Source organism: Osmerus mordax, chromosome 11 (genome assembly GCF_038355195.1).
Source record: "Osmerus mordax isolate fOsmMor3 chromosome 11, fOsmMor3.pri, whole genome shotgun sequence".
NCBI lineage: Eukaryota > Metazoa > Chordata > Actinopteri > Osmeriformes > Osmeridae > Osmerus > Osmerus mordax.
In genome coordinates, this window is record NC_090060.1 from 7,460,946 (window position 1) to 7,470,531 (window position 9,586).

Below are 9,586 nucleotides of genomic sequence, written 5' to 3' on the forward strand. Positions count from 1 at the left end.
CTCCAATCCCTCCATCAATATTTACTGTCAGAATTCAAATAAATCAGTCGAGAACGATTAGGGCGGTTTCGGAGAAGACCGCACTGCAGTAAAACTGTCTGAGTCGTCTGCCGTAGCACGGAAACAGCTTCATCTATCTATCTGAGACGAACACAATGGCCCCATAAACTAGGCTTGACTGTGGGAGTGCAAATTCCCCGCACCAACAACTACATTGATGAGAACACTGGGTCATCGAGAAACTGCTGAGCTCACATAGGGTGGGAGGGCTTAAGGGGAAGCATGAAGTGGGAGACAAAAGTCCATCGCTCCGAATTGTGAATTTAGGTCTGTCGGACCATGTGACTGATGTTCTTTATGTAAGCGAAATCTGTAGAGGAAGAGAGAGGGTCTCACTCGGCTGAACAGAAATGGGACAAAAAAGAACAGGTCCTCACCGTGAGAGATGGAAATAATGAGTCTGGTTTCAACACCGCTCGGCCCCCCTGCCCTGCACGTCCCCCTGTCCCTCCCACCGCCTCCCCCTTGCACCCCTCCCACCCTGCAGTGTTAAGAACCACACCGTGAAATATTAAAGGGGAAACCACTTTAAGATGCGTCCGATCCCTCTGCACTTTGCAGAATAACATCTCATCTGCACCCAGCAGAACGGAGGAGAATTCAGGCGCAGGGAAACCTTTATGTCACAGCCTGACCCCCAACAGCCTGACCTTTCTCGTCCTGCGTACGTTGGCCTCTGTGAGTCCTCCGAAACAGGCCGCAATGCCTGTTTAAAAAGTGCTAGGAGTTTTGTGTCTCTGTTGAATACTGTGCCTTCACTTGGCATTTGTTAGATGAATGCATTGGGCACAGCCATCAGGACGGGTGGGGGGGGGGGGGGGGTTGGTGGTTGGGTGTCTGGCGATGCCTGGATTCCAGGTCACCAACCTTTGTGCCTATGTGTCACTTCGGAGGATTGTGTGTGTGTCTGCATGTTGTAGAAGAAATTGAATTTTAATTGAAGAATCTTCTGTCCTTATGTTGTTCACTAATCAATACAACTAGTCATTGGATACTAGTTAGTATGTTCTCATGTGTGTTTACTATTGATGAGAGTTGATTGTGTCTTTTTGTCAGGCTAAATAGATGTCCAGGCTAAGGAGAAAGTTCTGGGTAAGCGTCCCTTGTGATGACTACAGGGAGAGGTCCACCTATGATCTCTCTCTGCCCTGAGAGTGGTCATGGGCTGGGAGCTGTGAATCTTGTTCTTTGTGACTGTTGTAACACCATTACTGCCTGACTGTCACTATCTGTATTTACTTTCTTGTGCCCTATAAAAGATGGTCCTCCGGTCTTCAGAGCTGAGAGAGACATGATCGAGACCTAAACCTGGTGTTGTGTTGTCATTTATTGTCTGCATTTATTGTCTGCTTTTCTCTCCCAATCTGCAGATTGATAATACAAATAAAATCCAGAACTCAACTGAGCTTAGTCATTCCGTTAATGAAGAGAACGACCAAACACTGTCTTTATAAGTGTGTGAGCGCATGTGAGTCTGCAAAAGAAAGTGATACAGAGATAAAGAGATGGATGGAGAAAAAGGAAAGGAGGGGGAGAGAAGAAGAGGTAGTGAGAGAGAGAGAGAGAGAGAGAGAGAGAGAGAGAGAGAGAGAGAGAGAGAGAGAGAGAGAGAGAGAGAGTAGATTACAGTTCACAGAACTAAAATGGGATTTGAAGGGTGATAATGACTTATACACACCCATGGACCCACACACACACACACTCTCACACACAATCTCACCACCACACACTTACAGTACTGTGAAAGACACAGGTGAACAGTGCTGTATTTATCCAGAAGCATTATGGGTCTGTGTAAATATCCACCCAAAGGTAGGGTATCAACCAATCATGTCAGCTCCCAGGGTGGACTGACAGATTTGGTGTTCTAACGGGATATGACAACACAGTTTCTTGTCTGTTTGTCAGATAAAGAGAGGGTAGGTTTCAAGACACAGGTCTGGAGTGTAAACCTTCGAGAAGGCAGATCTTTATTATTGTAGAGTTATTTTTAAAGGACGTGGTTGGAGTGTACACTAGTTCTCCAAGAACAGGGAAAGCCCTACCCTGAAGCTTGGCTTGGCTTGGATATGAGGAGATCTGGGGAGCTACTGTACAACCAGACTCAGAGCTATTGATCTCAGCCCTTGGATGCAACCGTAAGGCTTGGATTGTGGTTTTGTAATCCTTCATCAAACGGAATATGCATCTGAGAGTGTGTATGTCCTCTTCTATAATTTATAGGCATACATCAGGTATAATAGATATGCTGAATGACCAGTGGAAAACACTTCAACCATGCCTCTTGAATAATAATCGATATGTAATTTATACAGGGTGATAGAAATGTTTTGACCCTTCCTGGACCTTCCATTTGATTTGGGTGTTCTAATTAGAATTATATTTTTTATGTATGAATACCTTCACATTTTAATTTTTTATCAGACTACTTTCTTTTCTGGTGTGAGATTGATAGAGACTGTTGGTTCTATCTTCATTGATTTAGCATTCTCAAGTTAATACCCCATATTTAGTGAAGGGAAAGGCATTGTGTTCCAATGCCATTACAAAATGGATCAGGCCTCTGCTGTTTGTCAAGGCAGAAATCAATACTGCTTATTATTTCCATAGTTTCTTTACCACCTCATTTTGCAATAGGGATTCTTAAAATCATTGCTCTCCACTGTGTGTGTGTGTTAAAGTGAGAGACAGGGAGACAGACCAACAGAAAGGGTGAGCGACACATAGGGAAAGAGAGATAGAGACAGAGTGGGACGGGGAGAGAGAGATAGGTAAAGAGAGAAAGAGAGATAGAGACAGACAGACAGAGAGAGAGGGAGAGAGAGAGAGAGAGAGAGAGAGAGAGAGAGAGAGAGAGAGAGAGAGAGAGAGAGAGAGAGAGAGAGAGAGAGAGAGAGAGAGAGAGAGAGAGAGGAATATATAGAAGGAAGGGGGTAACATATTTGCCCCTCTAATCCTACTCAACAGTCTTAAGATTTGCTGGTGTGACCTTCACTTGTCTCTAAGGTTGCAATAAACCATGACAATTGATTTTCATTCGAGGCATTTTGTTGGAGGGTCCAATTCCTCCTACCTGATACCTCAATGAGAAATTCCTTAAATTCCTTAACTGAAAGAGATTATTTCTTAAGATGCATTAAATAATGCAGCTGCTCAATTTAGCTGCCAAACAACCTGTCACGCCAATCAGGCAGCCAACCAGTTAGGCAGCCAGGCAGCCAACCGTTAGGCCAATCAAACCACCAACCTGCTGCTGGTTTGGCAACCCAGCAGCAAACCTGACCTTGAGCCGCGTGACAAGCTGGCAGATGAGCGTTTCTGAGTCAAACGTAACTGGCCCTTTTCCCTTCCGTCAACACCGATGGGAGGGAAAAGCTCCCAACTCTGGACTGGACCGTTAAAGGTGCCCTATTCTTGGGACTACATTGGCTCCGGTGCAATACAGGAATTTTATGGGTTTTATCATGAGGAATCAATTATTTAGATAATTTACTCTCGTTCTACAGTTTGAAGCATAAGGAATCGTTATGCACTATCCTGCTCCCTCGTCTCTCCATCCTTTCCGATCTCTCCTCGTCTCCCCTTCTCTACACTGACAAGTGACGTTTATGGAGAGCCAGCGCGGCGCCGAGACAGCTGGAAACTCAACCGTCACAAACTAAACTGACAGGACAACGTTCCGATGTGACAGATTAAATCCAATTACTTTTTGTCTTAAAAAATGTTTCAGAGTCTTGGTTTTATCATATCGGTTGAGTAAATCCTGAATTTGTGGTTTTAATTCTTGAGACAGACTAGGCTACTTATTGCTCTTTTGCTATTCTCAGCAGTTCATAATTACTTTGTATCAGTGAACAAGCTCAGCGGAAGAGAGGATGGACGCAATTAATCTGTTTGTGTCTCTCTTATTCCCTGACTTGGTGGGATATTTAATTTGCAGTATTTTTCTAATGTGAATTTCAAGCAGCAGCAGCTTTATTAACTATTTTACCCGTTCTCTTAATGCTCTCTTCATCATTCCGTATTTAATGATTTATTTCTCTACGTCTCTGACTTTATCTCCATCCTCCTCCCCTCGTTGTCCTCCATCTCTCCCCGCTCTCTTTCCATCCCACCCTACCGTCTCTATTTCATTTTCTCTTCCCCAGCTCTCCTCTCTCTCTCTCTCTCTCTCTCTCTTTCTCTCTCTCTCTCTCTCTCTCTCTCTCTCTCTCTCTCTCTGTCTCTCTCTCTCTCTTTCTTTCTTTCTCTCTCTCTCTCTCTCTCTCTCTCTCTCTCTCTCTCTCTCTCTCTCTCTCTCTCTCTTTATCTCTCTATCTCTCTTTCTCTCTCTCTCTGTAGATAGTCAGTCTTCCTTTGGTATCTCCGTAACTCTCCCTGCCCTCTCTCTCTCCTCGCATCTTCTTTCACATATTTTCTCTCTCCCTCTGCTGTACATCTTTGGGCATGTGCGTCTGTGGAAGTTGTGTGTATCACAGATGTTAGCATGCAAAGTGCCCCAGTGCTAATGAGTGTACTATAAATGCTTTATGAGACGAGGATAATATGTAGTTTACAGTGCGGCCTCAATACACATGGAACCTTTCCAGAATAACCAGCTGCACTGCAATCTGTATGAATGGACTACTGTCTGATACACTACAGAAATCAGCCAGGACTGAAGCATTATGATGCTGTTTTAGCTGTTTAACTGGTTTCTCTGTAAAGTTAGTGTGTCTGCCAGGTCCCCTTTCTGACCTTCCTTTCAGCATGCCTGCCTGTCTGTCTGCTTTTCTGTCTGCCTGTCTGTGTGTATGTCTGTCTTTCTGTCTGTCTGCCTTTCGGTATGTCTGTCTGTCTGCTTTTATGTCTGTCTGCCTGTCTGTGTGTATGTATGTCTGTCTGTCTGTCTGTCTGCCTTTCTGTATGTCTGTCTGTCTGTCTGTCTGTCTGTCTGCTTTTATGTCTGTCTGCCTGTCTGTGTGTATGTCTGTCTGTCTGCCTTTATGTATGCCTGTCTGTCTGTGTCCGTGTCTGTGTCTATGTCTGTGTGTCTGTGTGCCTTTCTGTCCTCTGGCTGTCGATCTGTCATGCACGGGATTTAAACCTCCTACCTCCTGTGCAGAATGCCAGCTCTGTCTTTAGACTGAAGAGGATATCCAAGGATACTAACTGAGGGGGGGTTGGGGGTTATTCGGGGATATGTTATGTCCTGAACACGCATGCTCATCAAACCCCAGATCTAAGCCCCAGCCACCTGCCCTCCCGTTCAAAGGCACAGAGGTGAGGAGTGTGCCTGCATCGGCTGGCCTCTGCTGTTTTTAAAGAGAATACTTCTCCTCACATCTCCGAGAGGGACCTGAAGGATGGATGTGATGGGTGGTGTGTATGCTGCTGACTCAAACCCCAGGAGCTAAGACCTGACAGGCGGGAGAAGGATCCGGCAGGTGCTGCAGAGTCACGCATGCAGGTTAGAGTTGGTGGTCGTCATACAGGACGGATACACACACACACACTTCCTATCTCACCCACCCATAAAAGCTGACTGCTTTATGTTTTCAAGGTGGTGAACTTATCAACTTTTGAACTCTATAATATAGAGTGGAACAAGATGTGGAATATGTTCCACGTCTTTTTCGTGTATTTGTTTTATTTTAAAGCATGCTGGTAGGGGGCAGGCTGGTATTGTATTTATAATTAATGACATCCGTCGGTTTGCATCCAGTCGACGGACTGTTTCATTTAGCCAAGCTTACAGAACCTGCTGTTAACGGCAATTATTTCCGTTTGGGGAGGGAACATGAGCTCCATCGTAAACGGTCTTTTCCATTGGTGGAGAGAGAGAGAGAGAGAGAGAGAGAGAGAGAGAGAGAGAGAGAGAGAGAGAGAGAGAGAGAGAGGGGAGAGGGGGGGGGGGGGGGCAGACCATTTAACTCCGTAATTCTCCAAACGGGAAGAACAGCAGGGACAGAAACAGAAGCATCTGGTGATCTCAGTCACCTCAAACTTGTTTGACAGATTTACGCTTCACGTACAAGCGAGAGCACCGCTCATCCTCGGACTCTCATGAATAAAGACCGTCACCTCTGGGCGTCCTCCTCACATTAAGGAGCTATTGACGCGCCTTGTTCAGATAATGTGATACTTTTTCCTGGCGACATTAGCTGTAGGTAAGAGACGTACCAGAAACATCAGGATGAGCTGATACAAAATACTGTAGGCCTAGACTACAGGATATGGGAGCTTTTGGGAGTTTTCATCACTCAGAAATATACATTTAAACATGAACATTCCATGAACAAGTCAAATATTTTCTTCGTTCGCAGCCATATTTAAATGCGGTAGGCTACAGATTTTTCTCTCTCCTGTGGTTTCAAAAAATATAGCCCCGCCTTAATTTTCCACCGTCTCAATTTTGTTACAGTTACACAGCGCCTCGCGCCTCCGTCGGTACTGAAGGTTACCTCGTGCGTATGCGTAAAGCTCTCGGAGACAAGACGGATTCTCCGCTGATTCCACCTCCCCTATGCGCGCGCGAACGGACGGAGATCAGGCAGCATCTTTCCAGGATTTTTCGAAAACAGAAGCAACACCGGAATAAATGTTTTAAAACAATGTTTTCGTAAGCAGTTCACAGTCTGTATGATAGCTAATTTGCTGACACTACGTATGGCATCTCTGCGCCCTTGCAGAGTCTAATCATTATTGGAGAACTACAAGGAAAATGTACCAAACAAACGGACGAAACCAAAGGCGCTAAATGTGGACATCTGTGGATTTAAAAGACGGATATCTGTATCAGAAAAAATTGAATTAAACTTATGGCGTGAAGGTAAGCATAGGCACATCGTATCAAGGCTATCTATGCCCATATGCACAGTCTTCGATGTTGTCGAACTTAGACATTTGTAGGCTACTGAAGCACTTCTTATATTTTTACTCTGAACTTAAGATACAAAGTGTGATTCTTTATTTCAAGATTCTAAGTGATTTATTGCGTGGCGTGGTATTATAACGAATCTTGATTCTCCCAAATGAGTCGCATTTTAGGCAATGCACAGACTGTTAGCCTATTTTATAAAAGGGTATGACACCGCTAATTTTCCAAATATTTTTTATTGACGATGATTTTGTAACCAGGTGTAGTGTGTGTGTTGGTGTTTGTATGTGTGCGTGTGTTTGGTGAGCTTGTTTGTGCGCTCGTGCTGGCGTGTGTGTGTGTACACTGTTTATGTGTCTACAAGGTTTATGTATGCAGGCCTGGTGTGTTTTTGCCTGTGTGCTGTGCTAGCATGCACTTCTGAGGCTTTTGGGGAATATTGTTGTTTTATTCTCAAATTAATAAAACAAGCGAAATGTAATTGTACCCCCCCCTCCCCCCTCCTCTAACTGGTTTCGAAAGAAAATACTGTAGCCTATGTCAAAGTAAAAATGGTGTCAGCATGAAGCGATTCCCAGCGCATTTCTTGAACGTTTATTGCCAGAGCGTGACCCTTCTCCACGGCACTTCGATATCTCCGGTATGCAGTGTGCGTTTGAAACGCGGATTGCTCTCCCCCCACTTCCCCCTACACAATAATTGACTGTTCTGTTAGTGCAGCTCCGTGTGCCCGAGCACAGTCTAAGAGCCAGTGGCCTCCTGGATCCAGGAGGAGACAGCTTGTCTGTGGACATTACAGAACCTGTGGTCTGTACTTGGGTCCGTCAACACGGAGCACATAACTCTTTCACACAGACACGCATAGAACTGTTACTGCCAGGAATCACACTTAAACCCACTGCTGGTGATGATGAGGGTGTTGATGATGGAGTTGATGGTGAGGAGGAAGATGAAGATGATAGCGGTGATGATGACGATGATGCTGATAATGATGATGTAAGGGTGATGCTGATGAACAAAGGAAGATGGTGAGGATGAGGAAGAGGATGAGCAAGGGTAATGTCTTTCAGAAAGAGAGACTCGCAAGAACATTAGAAAAGTGCAAAACTCCCAAATGACAGTCAATGCCCAGGGGAGGGTACACCAAAATCACAAAGATGTTTGGATATTTATAGTTCCGTAATTTCTATATTGCATGTTTGATAACCCTTCTACTTTGCAAAAACAAACAGGACCTACCAGCAATGATTATTGATCAATCCAGCCTATACTGTAATTCAGACATCAATACTCTGGGCCTCATTTGTTAAATGGGCAGCTAAAACACAGGGAAGTTGGCTGTGAGAAAAATATTGACATGGTACTTTCAGACTATAGACAGACCAGGAGCTTTTGTGAAATACACTTTTTCTTGGGGGGGGTGGAGAGGTTCAAGCGATGGAGGGAGGATTATACACCAGCAATTTTACAAACATAACGGAAAAATATAATAACAAATATATACATAATAAATCCGTAAATATCTCAGATTTCAGGGTTCCGTCATTCTAAAACCTATTGATTTGCATCCGTTCATGTGGAATTGACCAAACAGTGATTAGACTTCATTGCTTCTGTCTGCAGTGTTAATGTGTTAATGGCATGTAGTTAACACGTTATCATACTGCCTGAGATACTGAGAAAGCTCAGGGTGCATCACTGTGGTCTGTCTTTGTCTTCTACCTGGTAGAGTCCAGTCTTGTCTCTGTAACATCCTCTTTCTCTCTCTCCCTTACAATCTCTCTCTCCCTCTCTGTCTCTCTCCCCTCTCTGTCTCTCTATGTGTCTCTATCTCTCTCCCTCTCTCTCTCTCTCTGTCTCTCTCTCTCTGTCTCCCCCCTCTCTCTCTGCCTCTCCCTCTGACCCTATCTCTCTCTGTCTCTCTCTCCCTCTCTCTCTCTGCCACATCTGTCTCGTCCATTTGTGTCTGTCTCACCGTCTATCTTCCTTTCTCTTTCCTTCTCTCCCTCTCCCTATCCTTCCCCCTCAATATCTCCCTCTTTCACCCCTCCGTCCCTCTCTTTTCCTCTCTCCCTCCCTTCCTCTGTCCTCTTGTCATATTCAGTTGCCTTAGAGTCTCAAAGTATCCTCATTCTCACTATCACACACGGACACACAGACACACTAACTCTTAACTGGGCAATGACAGTAGTGGCTGAAACGGTCTCGGTCAGGTGCCTCATTTCAAAACATTCCACTCCCTCCCACTAGAACGATGTTGTCTTTCTACAGCGATGAACTTCACTCCACATCTCCTCCCAGCAACCGCTCAACGACCCGTCCAACAAATAATCAGATGGTGTCCATCAGATTCCCATCGCAAGTAAATTGTGTTTATAATGTCAGTATCAACAAAATGAACAACAAACAACAACTGCAGTACGACAGCAGCCGCCCAGTTAGGTTTGTTAGTTCACTGATCTGTTCACACATTTAGTTTGACGTTGAGCGGGGCACATTTTTTATTTTGACAAATCAATCATTTAATAGTGGCGTCCGTCTCTACTGCTGGAATTCCATCCCCCTCCCCACCCTCCATACCATCCATCAGACCCCTCTTTGGAGTCCTCCTGTCAGGTGGAAGATGGAGGAGGCAGTTAGGGCCAGAGACCAGAGGAGGCAGCATCC